The sequence below is a fragment of the Schistocerca cancellata genome, chromosome 8 (assembly GCF_023864275.1).
Source record: "Schistocerca cancellata isolate TAMUIC-IGC-003103 chromosome 8, iqSchCanc2.1, whole genome shotgun sequence".
NCBI lineage: Eukaryota > Metazoa > Arthropoda > Insecta > Orthoptera > Acrididae > Schistocerca > Schistocerca cancellata.
The window spans coordinates 395,095,213-395,119,723 of NC_064633.1; the positions used below are offsets into that span (position 1 = coordinate 395,095,213).

The 24,511-nt window shown below is 44.0% G+C and overlaps 1 protein-coding gene across 3 annotated transcripts in view; it reads left to right on the forward strand.

The window, feature by feature from the left end:
- LOC126094635 (leucine-rich repeat-containing protein 24-like) overlaps positions 1–24,511 on the forward strand; it is a 377,583-nt gene that overhangs the window by 164,275 nt on the left and 188,797 nt on the right. For all 3 annotated transcript variants that reach the window (XM_049909123.1, XM_049909124.1, XM_049909122.1), the window contains exon 2: positions 14,406–14,484. The gene's annotated coding sequence lies outside the window, so the exon portion shown is untranslated. The remainder of the gene's footprint in view (positions 1–14,405; positions 14,485–24,511) is intronic.

Consider the following 24,511-nt stretch of genomic DNA (forward strand, 5'->3'; position numbering starts at 1 on the left):
TACGTAAGCGTGCTTCTCTTGACGACATGTGGTGGTTCTCACATTAGCGTCGTGGAAGGAACGTTTTAACGGTGAGGAGCACGTGTTGCGCGCGCTGAGTAGGGCTCGCAGAGGCGCGAGGCGACTCAGAGTGCGTGTCGGTGGTGCGTGCGGCTGGCCAGGCCGTGCGTGCTGCGTGCGCGCAAGCACAGCTTTCTGGCGCTGTGGCGGAACTAATTCCGCTGTGCCGGCGCCGTGACCGCAGCAGCGGCAGGGGCAGCCGCCAAGGCCGCGCGCGCCGTTCAGTCCGGTCCTGTACTGAGTCTGCGGCTCTTTGTCTGTGCGCGTCCGCCCAGCGCGCCACTCAGCCCCCCCCCCCACCCCCCTACCCTTACATCCCTCCTCATTACGGCCGCCATCCTTTCTGTGGCAGAGGGCACAACAGTGCCGAGCAGCACAGGTTTTTGAGCCGAAGCAGCAATCAGAGGTATAGCAGAGCAGAGCCTCCGAGTCAGACGATATTTGGCGCGGGGTGTGGGGGGGGGGGGGTGAAAAGATATGACCACCCCCTCCCCTCCCCTCCACCAAACTGCGTATTAGTAAAACCATCGACACTGCCTCTGGATGGGGAACGCGAAACAAAGTGGAACTTCACCGATTAAGACGGTAAATGTTGCAAAGCCGATTCAGATTTACAAACAACTTGCCAGTACGAGCCCAATTGGGAGTACGACGTTGCACCACGTCTGGGGTAAATGCATGCACTGATTCGAACGGAAAGGGTGTTGTAAACTCTTTGTATCCTCTCCTGAGGCAACTTGCCCGCAACTGGATCTTGATATACTAGATCTTGGCTCTGGAAAGGAGTTCGTCCGATCTTGTCCCGTACGTGTTCAAACGAGGACAGATCCGAGGATGTTGCTGGCTACAGGAGTACCTCAAGAACACGCAGACAGTTCTTGGAACACGTGCGAATGTGGATCAGAAGTGATGTTGATAAATGGCATCCCAAAACAGTCGCATGAGGAGCAGGGTGCAGGATGTCCGTGACGAACCGTTGTGCAGTCGGAGTTCTCTCAAGCACAGCCTGTAGTCACACGCGACGGATCTCCACATAATGAAGCCAGAAACAACACTGCCGTGGGTCTCCGAAACATTGGAAGAATGGGATCTCTCTTCAGGCCGCCGCAATTGTCACCGAAGGTTGTCATCCGGGGTAGTCAAAACTCCGATTCATCACTGAACACAGTGGTATGATCATCGTGAGCAGTCCATGGTTCCCGTCCGCAGCTCGTGGTCTCGCGGTCGCGTTCCCTGGTTCAATTCCGGGCGGGGGGGTGGGGGGGTCAGGGATTTTCACCTGCCTTGAGATGACTGGGTGTTTGTGTTGTCCTATCATTTCATCTTCACTCATGAAAATGGCGAGATAGCGCTGAGCAAAATTTGGGAATTTGTATGGGTGCTTATAACAGCGCAGTTGAGCGCCCCACAAACCAAACATCATGATCATGATCATCATCATCATCATCATCCATGATTCCCGGTCGTGGCACCATTCTAAACATAGCCACTTACATTATGGTGTCAATGGCAACCTATGCATGGAACGGTAATTCCTGTGCCCAACAGCTACTAGTCTCCGACCAATGTCGTGGGATGACACAGAATGTTGTACGAAGTCCATTACTTGTTCTCGGAAGGCATGCAGAGATGCAAAGGGCTTCCGATGCGATTTCTCTTTTTAGTGGTCAGACGTGAACGACCGGAACCTTGAAGAGTATGCCTGCCTGCTCTTACATTCCCAAGCAGTCTAGCACTTGGGCACTGTGACATCCGAATGCCCCCGCAGGTGTGGATATTGCGCAGTTCGACCAGCTGGCGAAACAGAGATCCGCAATGGGCCTCTTTTTAAATCTGTCACGTGCTGGTAAAGCCGTCTCATACGAGTACGCGGCATCTCCATGTCCTCGACAATGATAGCTCAACTGACGCTGTTCAGACCCCCAAGTATACCCTTCCAGGCCTAGTAACAACGATTAACACGAATAAAGCTAATGCACTCTGTCAGAGGGAATTTCAGCTCTAACCATTTACATATTAGCCGATGATGTGTATGTGTGGGAAGTAACATGGACATCCAATCATGTCCTCCCCTGCGTATTTCACTTTTTTTTGTTGGACTGTGAATATTTTTACGTGTATCACTTTGTAAATTTCGCAGCTAATTTTCGGAGAATAAAGTACCATGGAAACTTAGTATTTCGAAAATAGCCTAGAATTCAAGAAAATTGGAGCTATGTTTAACACAGCATTTTTCAGGTGACAGGGAGCCTGCTCACATAGTTGGGACATTTGCCTAACCTCTAACATTTCAACCATTAAAGGCTCACTTATAGGGGCTGTCCACATCCACTGGTGGAAATGGCAAAACCCAGGAAGTAGAATAAAGAAAGACAGAAGGGGATGGCCTTCTATTCAATATATATATAAACAAAAGAGACACTAACTTTCCTGAACAGAGGGGACAACGGCAGCAAGAAATCGCATTCTCTCATCCATCTACACACTCACATAGCCAGTCTGCAGACAAGTGATCATAATCGTACTGCTTATGGAATTGCTGATAACAGTGACTCCACATGCATTTCTCAAATTTCCGGAAGAATGCCTTTCAAATGTTACATTTTTAATTATAATTTATTGAACATTATGCTAGAGATTATGAAAATTCTTATGGCACTGTTAAGTGTGACAAACTGGTGCTTATCTTACGTGAACTGGGGGTGGATGATTGTGACATCCGATGAATCAGAAGTCTACAGTGGAACCTCACTGTACATTGCAGCAACGCTCTCAGACCGAAGCTTTTTCATATATTATTAAGATTATTATTAAAATCGTAGGCGTATTTTCATGCTAAATGTGAGTTTGGCGCAAATTATATTTGTAAGGGAGGGGGAGGGCCAGCAGGAGACAGGAACAAACGGTACTCTCTCCGCCCCTACACTCTCCCCCCCCCCCTTCCCCTTCAGAAGCGAACCCTGGATACGCTCGTGCAGTCCTAATGCGGAAGGGCAGAACTTCTGATTGCCACTGAACCCCCGACTCGTAGTCATGAAACGTGTTCTTGAAGGAGAAAAGTCGATGACGCAATTTCAGAAATCAAAACGTCAAATAGCATTAGGGTAAAAGAATAATTGTGTGTGTGTGTGCGTGTGTGTGTGTGTGTGTGTGTGTGTGTGTGTGTGTGTGTGTGTGTGTGTGTGTGCGTGTGTGTGTGCGTCGGCGGAAGTTCCAAATGCCTTGGTTCGATCCCCAGTTAGTTCTAGGATTTTCATCACATGCTGATTTGCGCCGTGGTCCGTAGGCGCCGCTAAACTGGCTGGATAAGTTGGTACAAAGGTCAGAAGAAACGTAAGGCGTACCACGTCCAATACGACCATGTGTAGTAAAGCACTATGGTGTTCAAACCGAGCTGCGGGTGGATGACTGTTTTATCTATAGGATAAGCAGTACGGTAGTTTTCCAGCGGCGGCTGGATAACGAAACTCAGCAGTATACCTCGAGCTGTTGAGCATTATATCCATAGCTGTTTAAGCCTACAACAAAGAACTACTGCTTACAAATCACCTTATGTATATCCACTGTGGGGAGGTTTAGCGGAAATTCCTACGATTAAAGTAGTCTCTGGTAATCCATCAAGGAAGGTGGGACTGGAGCCGGACACGAAGAATTTGAGTAATTATAACAACACCATAGGCTGTATTTGGATTCGACGTTGTTTATTCTTTTTAATACGTCCTACCAGTTTCGACACCAAATGGTTTAATCTTCAGGCCCCAAGCGGAACCTGCCATCCACAACTGTTTTCATGTGCATGAGCCAAAATTAGCTGGATTGCGTACCTTCCGTGGCAATAACAAGCGCAGCATGGTTAGGTTCTTCGCCTGAGTGACTCTTCCGTTGTGTAACTCGTCTGTTGGTGACAAAGGCAATGCAACTCATTGTTTACCATACAATTCCTTTGTTCCAAGTCCACCGGCTTTACATCTGTTTGCCCAGTGATGCAAAGTGTTAAAATCAAGGCCATAATCATAAACATATTTCATTCGTCGATGGATTTTAGTTGGAGTTGCTGTTAGGGACATCCAACACCTTTTGACAGAAGATTGTGTTAACATCAGAACTGTACGCAAGTACAAGGGATCTTGAAAAATATAATATAACTAACGATGTTGCAAATAATATCTTAGGCTTTTAGTAGAATACCAGAAAACGCATGATTATTTAAAGAATCGATTTTCTATGTTTAAAAGTGCTTCAAACTTTTGAGTAATTTATAGATGAGTTTGTGCGTTAACTATTTTATTTTAAGCACTTAAGCAAGAAAAAGTATAGGAAGGGTTTAAAATTATGTTTAACATTTGTTGGAAGGCGCTAAATGCTTTCATTGTGAAATACTGGATGAATATAATCTGGGTAATTTGCGCTCCGTTTGAAGCAAAACCTAGTTTTTCACGCATCCCAATGTTAATGACGTCATATCGCCTGAGCTATATGCTAAAATTTTTCAGATACATTGAGTGACATACGCAGATACTGTGTAAATTGTGTTGCGAATAGACTTGGTAGAGCCGGCCGGAGTGGCCGAGCGGTTCTAGGCGCCACAGTCTGGAACCGCACGACCGCTACGGTCACAGGTTCGAATCCTGCCTCGGGCATGGACGTGCGTGATGTCCTTAGGTTAGTTAGGTTTAAGTAGCTCTAAGTTCTAGGGGACTGATGACCTCAGAAGTTAAGTCCAATAGTGCTCAGAGCCATTTGAACCATTTTTGAGACTTGATAGAAAAGACTTAATAAATTAAAACGTCTTGTCTGATGCTGAAGTTTTGCTAGAAGAAAAGCGAAAATGTAGTGAATAATAAACTTCTTTCAAAAAATGGTTCAAATGGCTCTGAACACTATGGGACTTAACTTCTGAGGTCATCAGTCCCCTAGAACTTAGAACTACTTAAACCTAACTAACCTAAGGACATCACACACGTCCATGCCCGAGGCAGGATTCGAACCTGCGATCGTAGCGGTCGCGCGGTTCCAGACTGTAGCACCTAGAACCGTTCGGCCACTCCGGCCGGCTAACTTCTTTCATTTCACCGTTTTGTGTGCGTATGTGTGTACGGTGGTGGGTGGGGGGGGGGAGTGTCAACGAGAAAACGTTTTGCTAAGATTTGAAATTACATATAAAGTTTGTTGGAAGCCGCTAAGGCTCCCACTCTCAAATACTGGATGCATAAAGTCCGGGTGTTTGCATGCCGTCGCATCGTTTGCGCTGCCGCAACACATACCCAATTTCCGTACGTAATAGTTGCCTTACTGTGTTTTGCTTTTAACGTGATATACCTCTTAGTGAGTAGATTGACAGCATTTTAAATTTTTAAATTCAATCAATACTTACGCGAAGTATTGAAAATTAAATTTTTGTTGTACCTGGAAACCGATAGATAGGCACCTGCAATTTGTACCTGGTTTCTGGACAGCGTTTTATTAATGTAGATAAGGAAAGGTGTCGCCATGGACTCCCCAGGTTGCCGCGTGTTCAAAACTGGGAGCAGGACCACACAGTGAATGCGAAAGGGTGAGTGATCAGCGGCGACGTTGTGCCTGTTGAGCTCATCACTTTTACGGTCGGGTGTACACATCGTCAGCAACACTCACACTTAAACGCTTCCTAAACGACAATAAAAAGTGCTGCTACCATGTCTGGTTTAAGCAACTATAGCAGTTTCGAACCCTGCCTCGGGCATGGATGTGTGTGATGTCCTTAGGTTAGTTAGGTTTAAGTAGTTCTTAGTTCTAGGGGACTGTTGACCACAGATGTTAAGTCCCATAGTGCTCAGAGCCATTTGAACCATTTTTGAGCAACTATAGCTTTGTGCTGTACTTTAATAACAGTAGCTACAATATATCTTCTTTGCAAAATTCAGCTGTAACTTTACAGCGCATCTTAATGTCCCACGGTGAGTACTAACAACATCGCTCTAAACGGACAAAAGCTCTTAATTTTCAGAGTTTGAACCGCACCTGCAAGACCGCATAGAAGTGGAAACAGTATCAGTCTGCAGGCAACAAGCGGTGTGCTGCAGGCTCCACATAAATTTAGAACGTCACGACCTCCGGTTTGCGGCGTTGGTGACTTAACCTAGATATCTTCCTATTTTCTGTTCTTTATTCCCCATTACTGTCTCTTCATTAGACATCTTAAAATTTTCTGCATAGTTTATATCTCTTAGATTAGGCTGCACAAAACACTAACAGAACTGTCATTCGTTGCATTATTATTGTACTACCAGACAACATTGTATAAACAAATTGTTTACAAATAAGACAATTGTGTATCGTGTAATTATTATCTTTCTATTTAATTAACGCTAGCAATACCGAGGCATTTCCAATACGCGCATTATCCGGGGTGGTGGAGAGGGGGAGGGGAGGGGAAGCAAGTACTTCATGCCTACCCAAAAAAATTTGTTAATTGTTGTTGAATTATATTAACAACACAATTTTTAAAGCGGTGCTGATTTGAACCTAAAAATAAATTTAGCATACTCTTAGCAATATCAACGCACTTTCACTGACGTGTACTGCAGACTTTATCACCACAAAAAAATCTGACTATGACATTCAGTGGGGAAAGTGACATGTACTACTGAGGCTTAACAAAAAAAATTAAGTTTAACAGATAAATTTAAAACATATATGAAATTAACTGGAAGAACTAATTAAAACATTATATATATTTTTTGAGAGATTAAAGTATAAAATAACTAACTAGATTACAGTATCTTAAAAAGATGGGTGTAAAGTACACCCCCGCTCCCTCCTTGGTATTGCAAGGGTTAAGGGAATGTGGGGGTCTGTCATAATTTTTACACACCGGGCCATAAAGTTCACGCAGCAAATAAATAAATTAAACAAATAAGTGTTAGGAACTCGATGACAGTATGTCGCTTGCTCGCACGGTCTTGTTTCGGGCACAGTAACTACGCAGCTAATTACAGCAATAACTTACGTCTACCAGGGACTGCAACAGGTCCTCCAAGAAACGCGTTGAATAATTGCGCGCCAGCGGTGCCAGGCCGCGAGGAGTGCAGCGAATAAAGGCAGTTCTTATTGTTCAAACCTGGTAAAAGTATACATCTACATCGATACGCCGCAAGCCACCGTATGGTGCGTGGCGGAGGGTATCTTGTACCACTGCTAGCCGTTTCTTTTCCTGTTGCACTCGCATAGAGAGCTTAGGAAAATTGACTGTCTATATGCCTTCATATGATGCCCAATTTGACGTATTTTATTTTTGTGGTCCTTACGCAATGTTGGTGGCAGTAGAATTTTTCGGCAGCCAGCTTCAAATCCCGGTTCTCTAAATTTTCTCAATAGCGTTACTCGAAAAGAACGTCGCCTTCCCTCCAGGGATTCCCATTTGAGTTCCTGAAGCATCTCCGTAACACTCACGTGTTTTTCGAAATTACAGGTAACAAATCCGGCAGCCCGCCTCTGAATTGCTTCACTGTCTTTCTTCAAACCGACCTGGCACGGATCCCAAACAGTCGAGCAATACCCAAGAACAGGTCGCACCAGCGTCCTATACGAGGTCTCCCTCACAGGTGAGCCACAATTTCCTAGAATTCTCCCAGTAAACCGAAGTCGAGCATTCGCCTTCCCTACCACAACCCCCATCTGCTCGTTCCATTTCATATCGCTTTGTAACGTTCCGCCCAGATATTAAAACGACTTGACTGTGTCAAGCAGGACACTAATTGTTCTTCCTAATCATCCACAGTAACTTACATTTTTCCGCATTTAGAGCTAGCTGCCATTCATCACACCAACCAGGAATTTTATCTAAATCGTCTTGTATGGATGTGAAACGATACTTCAGTGGATCGGTCCTACTGCCTTTTCTACACTCGGGTGCAACCTTCTTGTCTCATATTTCTGGGTACAGTTCTACATCTACATCTACATCCATACTCCGCAAGCCACCTGATGGTGTGTGGCGGAGGGTACCTTGAGTACCTCTATCGGTTCTCCGTTCTATTCCAGTCTCGTATCGTTCGTGGAAAGAAAGATTGTCGGTATGCCTCTGTGTGGGCTCTAATCTCTCTGATTTTATCCTTATGGTCTCTTCGCGAGATATACGTAGGAGGGAGCAACATACTGCTTGACTCTTCGGTGAAGGTATGTTCTCGAAACTTTAACAAAAGCCCGTACCGAGCTACTGAGCGTCTCTCCTGCAGAGTCTTCCATTGGAGTTTATCTATCCTCTCCGTAACGTTTTCGCAATACTAAATGATCCTGTAACGAAGCGCGCTGCTCTCCGTTGGATCTTCTCTATCTCTTCTATCAACCCTATCTGGTACGGATCCCACACTGGTGAGGAATACTCGAGCAGTGGACGAAGAAGTGTACTGTAACGTACTTCCTTTCTTTTCGGATTGCGTTTCCTTAGGATTCTTCCAATGAATCTCAGTCTGGCATCTGCTTTACCGACGATCAACTTTATATGATCATTACTTTTTGAATCACTCCTAATGCCTACTCCCAGATAATTTATGGAATTAACTGCTTCCAGTTGCTGACCTACCATATTGTACCTAAATGATAAGGGATCTTTCTTTCTATGTATTCGCAGCACATTACACTTGTCTACATTGAGATTCGGTTGCCATTCCCTGCACCATGCGTCAATTCGTTGCAGATCCTCCTGCATTTCAGTACAATTTTCCATTGTTACAACCTCTCGATATACCACAGCATCATCCGCAAAAAGCCTCACTGAACTTCCGATGTTATCCACAAGGTCGTTTATGCATATTGTGAATAGCAACGGTCCTATGATACTCCCCTGCGGCACACCTGAAATCACTCTTACTTCAGAAGACTTCTCTCCATTGAGAATGACATGCTGCGTTCTGTTATCTAGGAACTCTTCAATCCAATCACACAACTGGCCTGATAATCCATATGCTCTTACTTTATTCATTAAATGACTGTGGGGAACTATATCGAACGGCTTGTGGAAGTCAAGAAACACGGCATCTACCTGGGAAGCCGTGTCTATGGCCCTCTGAGTCTCGTGGACGAATAGCGCGAGCTTGGTTTCACACGATCGTTTTTTTCGAAACCCATACTGATTCCTTCAGAGTAGATTTCTAGTCTCCGGAAAAGTGATTATACTAGAACATAATACGTGTTCCAAAATTCTACAACTGATCGACGTTAGAGATATAGGTCTATAGTTCTGCACATCTGTTCGACGTCCCTTCTTGAAAACGGGGATGACCTGTGCCCTTTTCCAATCCTTTGGAACGCTACGCTCTTCTAGAGTGGATCTGTGGTAAATTCTCCTCCGTGAAAATGCCAGTGATGATCTTTTCTTCCATCGCCAGTATTCGAATGGGCTGCCTGAAGTACATGCGTTATCGTTCCTTTTCGGTCTCGTAATAAATTAGTGTACGGCAACTTCGACTGTAGCATTTCAAGAAAACTCCGTTCACTAAGCTCTAACGTTGCACCTGCCGACAGACAACTCGTCTTATTTGAGACTTTCTGGCAGATTAAAATTCTATGTCGGAACGAGTCTGGAACCGGTAACATTTCCAAGTGCTTGGATAGCTCAGTCGATAAGAGCACTCCCCGCGAAAGACAAGGTTCGAGTGCGATAGACAGTGTCAACCTGCCAGGTAGTTCCAAAACAACACACATTGCCGGGAGAGTGAAAGACGCTTTATGAGAACTTGGCTTATGGTCGTACAAAAACATAGTCACCACTGAGTTCAGAAATCCATTAATCACCAGTACCTAAGTTTTCATTTGGCTTTTGCCGGCCGCAGTGGCCGAGCGGTTCTAGGCGCTTCAGTCCGGAACCGCGCTGCTGCTACGGTCGCAGGTTCGAATCCGGCCTTGGGCATGGATGTGTGAGGTGTCCTTAGGGTTAAGTAGTTCTAAGTCTAGGGGACTGATGACCTCAGATGTTAAGTCCCATAGTGCTTGGAGCCATTTGATTTTTTTTATTTGGTTTTGTTTTTACTGTGTCCATTTTGACCCTGGATACACGAATCAAGAGTCCACCATGGTGTCCACCTGGATACAGTAAGTTCTGATAACTTTACGTGGCTGCTGAATGTCTCTATTTGTAATTATTACACAGTTCTATTTGACATAAAAAAACCGGAGGTTTATTTCTGCTAGACGCTGTTGCTTTGCGTAATAGGTGGCTTACCGCAGAACCCAAACGCAATAAGCACCTCATTTTCCGCACTGGGTACGTAATCGTCCTGTGGAATGCGATGCAATATTCCCAGAGTCATGAACGTATCCTGCCTAGTATACAACGCCAGAACCACTGAAAATATAACACTGAATGTGTTGTCTGCCGCGAAGTGCAAAGTGAGCCGTTGTAACACCTCTTCAATCACATGCGTGCGAGAATTTCACCACAGACTAACACGCATGGAAAAACCTGAAACTGAAACACTGCCCAACAGGTGTTATTGTCTGACTGCGTATAGTAGCGCACACACACCTTTTCCATATCTGTTCTAAACCAGAAAACAAGGCAGGAAAGGTTTGTTCCAGAGTACACAAACTCTAGGCGCGGAAATCCTGTTGCTATTTGCACTCCAGTATGGCCAGGAAGGGGAGGGGGACAGAATGCAGACAAATCGCTTTGTGGAAGTTATGATGTTGATGTTGTTTTCAGTAAGAAGGCTGGTCTGATGCAGCCACGCTTGTCTAGCATTCGGCAGGAAGCATCAAGATTAACGTACCAACCCCATTAAGACAGGGAATAAAGTCCAGGAAAAAGGTGACGACTTACAGATTAGAAACAGTTCATTCAATAACTTCTAGATAAATAAAATGTTACAGGCAGTTGTCCGCGGGAAATGCCTGTACCAACAAACGGCACTTCAATTTTGGAATGGTGCATTCGAATGAGCAGTGTGCTCAGTTCGGCTTATGATATAAAAAAGAGAGATCGCATCGCAGCCCCGTTTCGTAGTATGTTACGATGGATTCGACGGGAGTTATCCTGTATTTCAAATCCGCGAATGCACCGAAACGTAAAATCTGTGTTATCTGTGTTGCGACGTCACAGATCTCATCGCCCTTGACGTTCACGCTCCGTCTGAGGATTATTTCAGGCATGGGCAACATGCTTAGTCGGTGACAGCGTTTCCTTCGGAGGGCAAAGATCGAACTTCGAGTCCCGACCAGGCAAGCAGTTTTAAGCCATCGGGAAATTTAATTACAACGTGCATCCCTATGTAGTGAAGGAGTAGTGCTCTGTGATTGTATCTCATTTAGATGCCTCAGGAAATAGTCGAGTTCTGAGACGATAACAGTGTTACTTATCAAACGTGAATATAAAGTGAAACCACATTTCTCACTGATTACTGAGTGTTCTTGAACACATCATCTGATTTTCCAGAATTAAATGTAATAGTTTTTGAGCAATATCTGCATTCTTCACCAGAAAATCTAGCAGATCTAAGGGTAGCGCCGTCCGTCTAAATGTAACGTTACCGATGAACGCACATAAATACCAGATAAGTGCCTTTGCACTCAGGTTTAGAATCAAATTGTAATTCGAATTTCGAGACTTCTTTTACTAATTAACGACGGTAATCCATTTTCAGCGTCACAACCATTTCTCATTTTGAAACTTCCAGAATGAAATTTTAACTCTGCAGCGGAGTGTGCGCTGATATGGAACTTCCTGGCAGATTAAAACTGTGTGCCGGGCCGAGGCTCGAACTCGGGACCTTTGCATTTCGCGGGCAAGTACTCTACCAACTGAGCTTCCAAGCACGACTCATGACCCGTCATCACAACTTCAGTTCTACCAGTACCTCGTCTCCTACCCTTCAAACTTCACAGAAGCTCTCCTGCGAACCCTGCAGGCTAGCACTTCTGGAAGAAAGGACATTTCTCATCTTGGCTTACATATGAATCTGTTCCTGCAGGCTATATTTTCTTTCTAGTTACCAAGTATCTGTTTTGCCTTCGTATCCACTGTAATTTGTCTGTTTCTTTTTCTAGTTTCTTTCTTCTGTAGCATCTATAAAAATCATAATTTTACTTGTCGTGCTGGGGACATTCCTACACAAGTTGTCAGACTGGAAATGTAAGGTTAACTGCTGCTACCTCTAGATGTTCCTTTTTCTTTCCCACGATAGAGAGCAATTTTAAATGTCTCAGTGGAATACGGGCTTTTTGTTTTCACAGTGTTTCGACGAATGTGATTTATTGGTTCGGCTTGGAAGGGCTTCTAATATGTTCAGTCCCCACTTTTTCGTACTATGATTGATGTTAGCTTTTTTTCATTTGGAGTCAAGAGTTTCACCTCAGTATGCGATTATTTCTACAAATCAGTCATGGATTTAATACAAAATGTGTATTTACTTTTGCCTGTCATTTGTTGCTGATAACTTAGTTCATATTTCACTTTTCGTTTTCCTGTAAAAGCCACATCGCGCTACCACTAGGAACGCACTTCTGAGTGCTAAAATTTACCTTTTCCGATATTTTCGCTCTCTTGGTATTTTTCAGTACAACTGTCGACGCCGTTCCAATACAGCTCACACGTCCAAGAGACTCAGAATAGCGGAGATAAGATAAGGCCAAAATCTGCCTGTTTTGCAGACGTGAACCGCGCCCATGACGTGATAGGAAGATATGGTGCAAGTTCGATAACTTCCTTGTTCAGGTGAAATTATATCGCAATATCAGGTCACAGAATAAATTTGTTTCAGTCATAATTAAGTCGCTAGAAGAGGATTAGGTCCCATGCCTTCCCCTTCTCCCTTAACTTTGCGAAATTTAAGTTTTCGCCTTCTTACACTCATGTCTCTTCAGAGTCTAATCATCAGAAAGCAGAACTTTTGCATCTTACTACCTGTCTCGCTCGTATTCCTCGATTTCAGATCTGCGATTTCGTAACTAAGAACTGAGAATATGTACGAATAATCTATTGCGACAAACCACTAATTGGTACAGAATTGACAGAACTTGGGGTGATTCAAAAAGAAGGAACAGATTTCAGTTGTTTATTACAGACAAACTGTGTGAGAGAGAAAGGCTTTGATCATGTCACTGGACAGAGGAAGGTTCAAAGTTTCGACACAGCTGCGTTGTTGTTTGTAGCAACTTGGCGGCTACACCACAAGAGAAATTAGTTTGTGTGTTATAATTTCGCAAAGTCAACCCATTTTTGGCCTCCCACGTGACTAGACCTCACACCTTGCGATTTTTTTTCCTGTGGAGGTACATAAAAGATAGAGTCTTTGCCTCAGACGTGGTAGATACTCTTCAAGATTTGAGAAATCGAATTGTTGAAGCTGTGGATTCAATAAAGAGAACCAGTTTTGATGTTTCTTGTGTAACGTATAGTGCTCATGTTGAATGTATGGCACAGTGTCTTTGCGAACGTAAGACTCTGAACTTTGCTCTGTCCAGTTACATACTCAATGTATTTCTGTCTTTCGCAGTTTGCCTGTAAAACAAATGAAATCTGTTCGTTCTTTTTCAATCACCTTGTATATTGACTGCCAGTTGTTTCTTAACGTCACCTGTTTATTTTTTTTAATTTCACAGCATATTTTTTTTCTTTTTGAAACATTCATACTGCCCTTTCTTTTTCTGCCAGGTGTCCTACTGTTTTGTCACTGACGATAACATTTCCGTCAACCGCAAAAAGTGTCTGGAAAACTGTTATTTTAAGGACATTGTTCCCAGCCACTCAGTACTAGCATTAGAATGTTTTGGCACTGATAAATGTTTAGTAAAAACCTGAACTTTGTGTGTGGATTTTGCTATCTCTCTACTTCGTAATCTATTTTCCAAGTGTGCTCGGAACCACCTATCTCGCCTTATTCTCTTTTATTCGAAGTGGGTCGTACTTATTCCGTGAAATCTGATGGTCAGTAAAATGAAATGGTTGTCATAGAGATAAAATGAAACCTGTGTTTCAGTAACCCGTGTGAATCGCAACAAATATAACTTTTGGAAACACTTCCACAAACGGTCATGTACTTCTAACACTTAGAAAGTGGCCACTGGCTCTGAAACCAGGCGCCTGCTCCAACACTATAGTTGAAAAACGCCCTACGCCCACTAACGTATTTTCGCAAGCAATCTGCAAAACATCGCTCATCCCTGCCATCACATGTGGAGGCTGTTGCTTATACGCTCATTAACATCATTCGCCACTAATTTCACACCCATCCATCTACTAAATTTCAAATCATTTTAAGTAATTACTTACAGTAGATTTCGTTGTGTTTGTTTATTGGAGCTATATTTAGCACGATTCCTTCTGTCGCTTGTGTGCAGCACCTAAATGACATTTCTTTTTTCTCCTGCAGGTTCCATGACAGAAGGGAAGAGACTGTAAAGGAACCTCCGTTTCACCTACTCGCCATCGGACTGAATTCACGAGACTTGGTAAGTTCCTTTTTTCCGTTTGAATGACTACCTCGTACGTTCGACATTTAAAAGTTCTTTGAAATGCGTTACGTCATGGTTTGGCTTGCGCAGTGAAAGTCAGTTCAGAATGAAGCAAGCATATTATCAAGGTTAAACAACAAATGAAGGTTAATGTTAGCACTTTCAACAGCTGAATTCCGCTCGCTACTTTTTTTCGTCAGCAGTAGGTAAACGAAGGTCACGTCAGAGGAGCAGAACTAAGTACTATAGTCGGTCTCCACCAATCTGGATGTCGAGACTGCGTCAAACTGGTCTGATATAAAGACGGGAGCGGTTTGCGTCCCTTGTAACGCGCTGATGTAACGTTTTGTTTTTCTGAATGGCCACGTAAAGACCAGCGTTCAGTTCTTCATTGGTCGCGGAATATTTGTTACTAGTCAAAATGGAACGCGATAGTCAAAATGGAACGGGAGCTTGAATATCTATAGTTTCAACAACGTCTGTGCTTTTAATCGTTGAGGAACAGTGTATCAATAATACTCGTACTTACTGAAGAACATGCATGCCAATGCTACAGCTTCCGTGACACTTTGTCAGGAGACTGAGAAAGTCAAAACTGAGTGGAAAGTCAGGTAAGATGATTCCATGTGACAAGAATTACACTGGCGGGAAAAGACGCAACACCAAGGAGGAGTTGTGTGACATAGACGAAAGTTGCTAGGAGTGTTTCTACATTTTGAAAGACGACGTCTATTCAAATTTTGCACTAGTCGCCTAAGAGAGGCACTAGCAACGCCACTGTGAGAATGGAAATAAGGTTTCCTTTAATTACACGCCGGAGGGGTCCTGACCTTTAGTCACCTTTGAGATGGGACGTAGTGAGTTGATGTTAGTCAAGAATGACTTTAGGGCGACAAAGATGCCATTATCAACACCTCACTGCGTTTGAGCGAGGTCGAGTAATAGGGCTACGACAAGCTGGATGTTCCTTCTCAGATACTGCAGAAAGACTTGGCAGGAATGTAGCCCCTGTACATGATTTCTGGCAACGGCGGTTACGAGAATGTACGATCACAGGAAGATCAGACTTCAGACGGCCATATGGGCCCTACTGAGAGGGAAGCCAACGTGTTCGAATTACGGCTGTGGCTCGCCGTACTGCTTCTGGAGCAGCACTCTGAGCAGCAACTGTCACTCTGGTGACACAACGAACTGTTACAAATCGGTTACAAACTTACCGCCGTTTGAGTCTCATACAGATTCCCGTATGGAGGGCATAGTAATAGACATCCCTGGGGTTTTGAAGCAGCTAAATGAGTTGAAAATAAATAAATCGCCAGGTCCTGATGGGATTCCACTTCGGTTTCACGGAGAGAACTCTACTGCATTGACTCCTTACTTAGCTTGCATTTATCGCGAATCTCTTGCCCAACGTAAAGTCCCGAGCGACTGGAAAAATGCGCAGGTGACACCTGTATACAAGAAGGGTAGAAGGACGAATCCTCAAAATTACAGACCAATATCATTAACATCGGTTTGTTGCAAGATTCTCGAACATATTCTCAGTTCGAACATAATGAATTTCCTTGAGACAGAGAAGTTGCTGTCCATGCATCAGCACAGCTTTAGAAATCATCGCTCCTGCGAAACGCAACTCGCCCTTTTTTCACGTGATATCTTGCGAATCATGGATGAAGGGTATCAGACGGATGCCATATTCCTTGACTTCCGGAAAGCGTTTGACTCGGTGCCCCAATGCAGACTCCTAACTAAGGTACGAGCAGCATATGGGATTGGTTCCCAAATATGTGAGTGGCTCGAAGACTTCTTAAGTAATAGAACCCAGTACGTTGTCCTCGATGGTGAGTGTTCATCGGAGGTGAGGGTATCATCTGGAGTGCCCCAGGGAAGTGTGGTAGGTCCGCTGTTGTTTTCTATCTACATAAATGATCTTTTGAATAGGGTGGATAGCAATGTGCGGCTGTTTGCTGATGATGCTGTGGTGTACGGGAAAGTGTCGTCGTTGAGCGACTGTAGGAGGATAGAAGATGACTTGGACAGATTTGTGATTGGTGTAAAGAATGGCAGCTGACTCTAAATATAGATAAATGTGAATTAATGCAGATGAATAGGAAAAAGAATCCGGTAATGTTTGAATACTCCATTAGTGGTGTAGCGCTTGACACAGTCACGTCGATTAAATATTTGGGCGTAACATTGCAGAGCGATATGAAGTGGGACAAGCATGTAATGGCAGTTGTGGGGAAGGCGGATAGTCGTCTTCGGTTCATTGGTAGAGTTTTGGGAAGATGTGGTTCATCTGTAAAGGAGACCGCTTATAAAACACTAATACGACCTATTCTTGAGTACTGCTCGAGCGTTTGGGATCACTATCAGGTCGGATTGAGGGAGGACATAGAAGCAATTCAGAGGCGGGCTGCTAGATTTGTTACTGGTAGGTTTGATCATCACGCGACTGTTATGGAAATGCTTCAGGAACTCGGGCGGGAGTCCATGGAGGAAAGGAGGCGTTCTTTTCGTGAATCGCTACTGAGGAAATTTAGAGAACCAACATTTGAGGCTGACTGCAGTACAATTTTACTGCCGCCAACTTATATTTCGCGGAAAGACCGCAAAGATAAGATAAGAGAGATTAGGGCTCGTACAGAGGCATATAGGCAGTCATTTTTCCCTCGTTCTGTTTGGGAGTGGAACAGGGAGAGAAGATGCTAGTTGTGGTACAAGATACCCTCCGCCACGTACCGTATGGTGGACTGCGGAGTATGTATGTAGTTGTAGATGTTGGTTACTTGAATGACAATCGGAGCCAGAGGTCCTGTAGTGTGTATTCTACTGACCACAAACCACCGCCATTTGCGAGTGCAGTGGCGTCAAGCGTGTGCCCATTGGAAGGCAGGGTGGAGGTCTGTTGTGTTTTCTAATGAAACCTGATTCTGCCTCCGGCCAGTGATGGACGTGTGTTGGTTAGGAGGAGGCCAGTTGAGGGCCTGCAACCAACTAGTCTGGCTGCTGGACACATTGGATCTCCTGGAGCTATGATCTGGGTGCAGTACCGTATGACAGCAGGTGCTCTCTCTTTGTTGTACCACGCACCCTGACTGCAAATTTGTACGTTAGTCTGGTGATTCGACCTGTTGTGCTGCCATTCACGAACAGCATTCCAGGTGATGTTCTCCAACAGAATAACGCTCGCCAACAAACCACTGTTGTAACCCAACATGCCCTACAGAGTGCCGACTTGTTGCCTTGGACTGCTTGATCACCAGATCTGTCTCCAGTTGAGCACTTATGGGACATCATCAGTCGACAACTTCAGCGTCATCCACAAAGAGCATAAACCGTCCTTGTATTGACCGACCAAGTTCAACAAACATGGAACTTCATCCAATAACCTGATTCCGGAACTTGTCCAACACAATGCGTGCACGTTTGCATGCTTGCATTCGGCATTCTGGCGGTTACACCTGTTAATGATGTATCAGGTTTTCACATTATCAGTGGTTTATATCGCGCTTACGTTGACCCATGACTGTGCAATGTTACCTAGACAAAATGTGTTTCAGAAATATAATTTCTCTACATTAATTATTTTTTGGTGTCGCGATTTTTTTCCGTCGGAATATCTTCTTACGTCATAGAGAGTTCTGAACCCTTAACCTCCGAAACTAAATCACATTTGAAGCACCTTCGTTTTTCAAATAATGCTGTACTGTCTGCATCTAATTCAGACAGATTCAGCAAGGAATTTTACAGAGCACGTCGAAAGTTGTCCTGAAATCAGTTACAACAAGACAAAAGTAATATGTAGATAGCATTTCGAAAAATAAACCGTGAAGTCGTACAAAAAGCTGAAAAGTTTCTGTATTCAGAACTGTTGAGTACAACAACAAGGGTGGAAAGCAAAGATCGAGTAAAAATGACCTGCATTGCATTTGATAAACTAAAAATAAATAGGGTCTTCTACACTAACCGTCCGATGTGTTTCAAATAAAAGCCCTGAAAAAGAAGTTTCGTCTATTGGCAGTGAGACGTTGACTTAAAAGGTGAAAATCATTCAGGACGCTCAGCTTGGAAGTTACCACGTGATACAGAAAAACAAAGGTGTCAGAGAACAGACTGGAGTGAAACTTGTGATTATGACTGTAATTGAAGACATGCGCGGAAACGTGCCATTTAGGGGTGAGACCAATGTCAGTTTTGATAGTTCGCGTACACAGCAAAAAATGGCAACACGTGTCTCTGAGCTTTTACATTTGAGGGTTAGCCCGTTTTTCAGTGCATGCCTTCAATTAAAATGAAGCTGGGCAGCATGCGTAGCCAGGTAAATGGGTGATAGATCGGCTGCAGAGGTTCTTTGCTGGAAATAATAGAAGACTGAACGGCGACATTGTGCAATGTGTGTAGATCCCATAAGAAAACGTGCAGAGGCTGCGAACATCTGAAACCGTAATGTATTGAGTAGTCTAGACGACGCCTCTAAGCAGCAGTATAACTATACAACCACACACACACACACACACACACACACACATACAGCGTGGACCGAAAATACTACACAGCTCCAGCTAATTACCGTCGCCCCTACACATCCCACTTGCCCATATGGGGCCATACTGATACAGGGGAACCAAGGTGCTATCTGCCGTAAGAAGAACGATGCCCTTTGAGTAAACTCGTCACGCTTCTTTTTTCTTAGCAAGTACGCTAACAGCTCGCTGTTGAGCGCCATAAATTCATTTCTCTCTCTCTCTCTCTCTCTCTCTCTCTCTCTGTGTGTGTGTGTGTGTGTGTGTGTGTGTGTGTGTGTGTGTGTGTGTGATTTGGGTTGAGTCTATGCAATCAAAGCTCGTAGACAACAACCCAAGTGTGGCACTTTCGCATTTACATTAATATTCGGCAGCTGACTTAATTTAAAAAACGCCCAGGTTATCGTTCTTAGCAGCTATCTATTTTACAGCTTCTTAGAACAGGTAGCTTAGTAGAAAAAAAATCTCATTGGCCCTATTTATGTGTACTTGTTTCACTTTCGGGACAGGCTAAGACGTATTTTGATCCTTTAGTTGACTCTTTTATCTTTCTGTACCGTACAGCACCCGTAAGAATTGTGGCCTTTCATTGATAAATCATGACACTCCAAAGCGCCATGCGTAGTGTTTGTCCAGTGTAAAGCTAGAAAGACAGTGCTAGGAATTGATTCTGAGCTGCTGTGGCCTGCATGGAGTGGTAAAATGTGTGGCTTTCGTAGTAGTTCGTAACGAATGCTTTACAATGCGAAATCACTGTATAAGGCTGCGTTAGATATAAACCAGTCTAAGTACTAGGCCATGTGTAAATGTAAATGGCGTTTCCGGTAAGTACTCAGTTGTAACCATTTGCTGTGGTAACAGTGAGCAGCGTTAATCGCTGTTATAGTTATTGAAAGGGATGCGGACCGTCGATGAAATTCCCAGAGTGTGTACGCAATATTTCTACATGCGAACAGTGCACGATTTTTGTGTGTGTGCCTTAGCGTTCAGTATTGTTACCACCGTAATGGAATAGCTGTCGAAGGAGTGTTTGGTAGGAAACAGAATATGTCGCCTTTCTTAGATTTATAATATTACCTCCGCAGTTACTGAATGCGGGAAACACGAGGGACGTAGATACTAAAACGCTATTACATGCTAATCTGGACTCTGAAGAGACATTCCTGTAATGGAGCGGAGGCTTTAACTTCAGCAGGGCGAGGGAAAGAAAAGCGAGGGGTTGTCATCTTCTTATAGTGATTTAGCTATGAGTAAAGAAAACCGATTCTGCAACTTCATACGACGATGTATTTCACTTGAACAAGGGGCGGATCGAACTTAACGCCACGTGTTGCTATCACGTCGTTATCATGGCGGCGCTTCGTGTCTGTAAAACATGGCAGATTTTATCTTCTATCTTATCTGTGCGATTCTGAGTTTTTCGAACCAGTCAGCTCCGTTGGATAGAATCGGCTGTTGCACTGCGAAATGCAAAGGAAGCCAAAATAACGAAGAGAGCTAGATTTATTACATCCCGCCTCATCTACAAGCCTTTGGAACTTGTAAAAGATACTGAAAAACAGCTTTTGTAGCAAATGGCGGCCATCGTGCCACGTTTTCTTGTCTGCTTCGGTATCAGAAGCCACTAACGCCCACTTTGCGATGACGCTGACTCACTACTGATTCGAATACTGGTGGCGGAAATAACAATTAGTGATACCAGAGTTAAATTACAACTCTTTTCACAGTGTCTTATGCATTGATGGCGTGGCATATTGTTGATCGTGATCCATTGGTCGGGTTCGCTCCCCCCCCTCCCCCCTCCTGGTGTTACTCCATAGGGTAAAGAAATGGACCAGTATAAACTTCCATCCTGTCTCTCCCTTCTCCTTTCGAAATATCGCGGAACGTGGTGTAAACTTGAACTGCGCTACCTAGAGTCTTCTGTATTTGTGGGGAAAGAGCAAGTCGTGCATCATATGACCTACATATATAGAAAACTCTATAAGCCAATATACAGTTGTGGTACAGTGCAGTTTGCAACAGAACTAGAGACTTAATCATATTCCTTTCAGGAAGATAGCAAAGAAAAGACATGCCTCATTAAGCGTCCTAATCTCTCTTATCTTGTTATCACGGCTCCCACGCACGATGTATAATTACGGCAGCAGAACTGTTCCACAGTTTTCCTCTACTAACGGTTTTCTACAGTCATCCAACAGACTTTCGCGAGAACTGCATCGCCCTTTTTTACAAATATACATATTTATTTCTTTAGCTGAGATAACTGTGGCTATTTGCTGAAACATTGTAATTATTACACAAAACCAGAAATTTTGCCTATATTTCGTTTTATTTTACTGAGTCCAGGTTTCGAGCTGATGCAAACTGAAGAAAACTAAGTGTATGTTTGCCGAGCACAGTTTAGAAAGTATTTCAAAGATGTAATACTGCGCACAGGCGAGAGTGGATGGATACATAAGGGGTTAGAAATATTATAAATGTAAAAAAAAAATCGGTGAAAGCATCCAGAACTATTACAGAACGAGCAAACACTCTTTACCTTTTCCAGCTTGTGTGTAGTACCAGAAAAACTAAAGGTAAACATGATTACTCACCCCACCCCCAGCCTCTTGCTTTTCAGTTACGACGTTTTCGGTTCAAATGGCTCTGAGCACTATGAGACTTAACATCTGTGGTCATCAGTCCCCTAGAACTTAGAACTACTTAAACCTAACTAACCTAAGGACATCACACACATCCATGCCCGAGGCAGGATTCGAACCTGCGACCGTAGCAGTCTCGCGGTTCCGGACTGAGCGCCTAGAACAGCTAGACCACCGCGGCCGGCTACGACGTTTTTACCAAGAACTTCATCCTTAAATGTTGTGAAAATTACTGGATCGCCCTAGACATACACAGTAAATAACACCCTATTGTGCTATGGTGTAGTGATGAAGTATATATATAACCCCTAATCTATTAGATGTCATGTCATCTTTTAATTTGTTTCTTATACAATGGGCGTTCAAGAGTAATGCACACTTTTTTTTTTTCTTTTCTGAAAGAATGTTAGTTTTATTCAAGATTCCAGTACACCATATTTTTCCCCACTCTCTTGGCCACAAAACCTTGTTTTTCAAAATAATCTCCGTTCAATGCGACGCGAACGCCACATTACTGGGAGGGCCGGTATGCCCGCACAGCGTTACTCTGCTGGCCGACGTGGGAGCCAACGTCTTGCTGCGTTAATAACCTTCCCACCACACACGCACTGCCTCCCGCGGAGTGCGTCCTTCATTAGTCCAGACAGATTGAAGTCCGAAGGTGCGAGATCCGGTCTGTGAGATGCATGAGGAAGAGCAGTCCAGGGAAGTTTTGTGGACTCCTCTCGGGTGCGCAGACTTGTATGAGGCCTCGCGTCGTCATGGGGAGGGAGAAGTTCACCTGCATTTTTGTGGTGACGAACCTTCTGATGTCATTTCTTCAATTTCTCGAGGGCAGCGCAATGCACTTCAGAGTTGATCGTTGCACAATTAGGGAGGACATCAAAGAGAATAACGACATTTTTGTCAGTGGAGTGAGTGACTGATTATTTTGTAAAATTTTTTCATGAGTTTGACAACGCATGAACCTGTGTTCAGTGTATGGCGCCTTTAGAATCTGAAGATGGTCATTGTATGACCGAAACCAGTTACGACTGTGTCATAAGAATGTGATTGCGTCCATAAATAAACAAAAAATTTTTACAAAGAGAATAGCCCTTTCGGAGTCCCGGAAGACCGTCGCCATGACTTTACCTGCTGAGGGTGCAGCTTTGAACTTTCTCTCCGAAGAAGAGGCGGTGTGGCGGCACTCAGTGGGTTGCTGTTTTGTTTCCAGTTCGAAATGATGAATACCCATGTTTCATCGACTGTGACGATTTTCGACAAAAAATTGTGACATTAAACTTCGTAAAGCGCAAGCGATTCCGCACACAAGGTCCTTCGTTGCTCTTTGTGGTCTTCTGTTAGGCAGCGAGGGGCGCAGCGGACACACACCTTTGTGTATCCCAAGTGGTGGGCGAGTGCGTCAGCTCTATCAACAGAGATGTCCAGTTGTGCAGCGAGGTGTTTGACAGTGGTCCGTCTGTCACATCGAATGAGGGAGTCCGCACGTCCCAGCATTGCACAAGTGACAGCTGTATGCAGCCGGCAGGTGGGGGGGGAGGGGGGAGAGAGAGAGAGAGAGAGAGAGAGAGAGAGAGAGAGAGAGAGAGAGGATAGGTTTGCGTGGGCGTGCTTGTTGTGATGATGACACACGCCTCGCCGAACGACTCACCGTGCTTTTGTTCACTGCTAGGTCTCCGTAGACATTTTGCAAGCGTCTGTGGTTATCTGCGATGCTCTGGTTTTCCGACAAAAGAAATTCAGTAAAGCTCTCTGTTAGGAACGCATCTCCTTGAGTTACGGCATTCTGAGGGCTACATATAGCGCCGCCATCTGTAGGAAATTCACGAAACTATAGGGAATGAAGCGGGAAAATGCCACGATATCCCAAAAAAGATACGGCATTTTTCGGCCGGAATTGGTCAAGAAAAAAAAGTATTGCATTATGTATATATCTGGTCGTAGTAGATTCTTTGGTTCACAGCAACACTACGAGACATGAAGGATATCTTTGAAATAGTAATGATAGAAAACGGGTTTGTAACCCGACCCTACGATAAGTAAATAACAATTGTTTAAATACACTAATGTAATAAATTCCACTCAAGCTCCGCCGAGCATTCACCTACGAGTGACGTGAAGATTCGACAGCCGCGACATGTAGTTCGGATTCCACGTTAAACTGTAGCTCCCCTTTCCCTGGTAGGACTGTTACCGTAGGTAAGGACACGCAAGTTGCGTAAGTGGCGACCAATTGAATGCTTTGCATTAGACCGTTTACTTACACGGAATTACTGTTATTAGTTTGTGGAACATTTCCGTTACATTTTCGCATGGACTGTGCTGCCATATTATGATCGTATTAGCGCCTCTCCAAATTGGTTCCATATCCGCTGTCATACTTGTTTAGTAATAACTCCACCGGAGTTTGTTCTCAAGAACAAGTGCAAAAAGGAAGAGTACGTGGCAGGAAATAAGCGTAATCTTTCAGCAGCCAGGCTGAATTTTGAAATCAAGAATCAAAGTGGTGGTGCGATAGAGAAGGGAAATGTCGAAGGAGAACAAAAGTTCTGAATATATGGATCGGGTACGAAAAAATTATGTTGAACATATATGCACAATTATTATTTTATAATATTTTTCAAAAAAATTGTTTTTACTGCTCTTGTGTTAGTGGCCGGCCGTTGTGGCCGAGCGGTTCTAGGCGCTCCAGTCCGGAACCACGCGGCTGCTACGGTCGCAGGTTCGAATCCTGCCTCGGGCATGGATATGTGTGATGTCCTTAGTTTAGTTAGGCTTAAGTAGTCTAAGTCCAGGGGACTGATGACCTCAGATGTTAATTCCCATAGTGCTTAGAGCAATTTTTTCTTG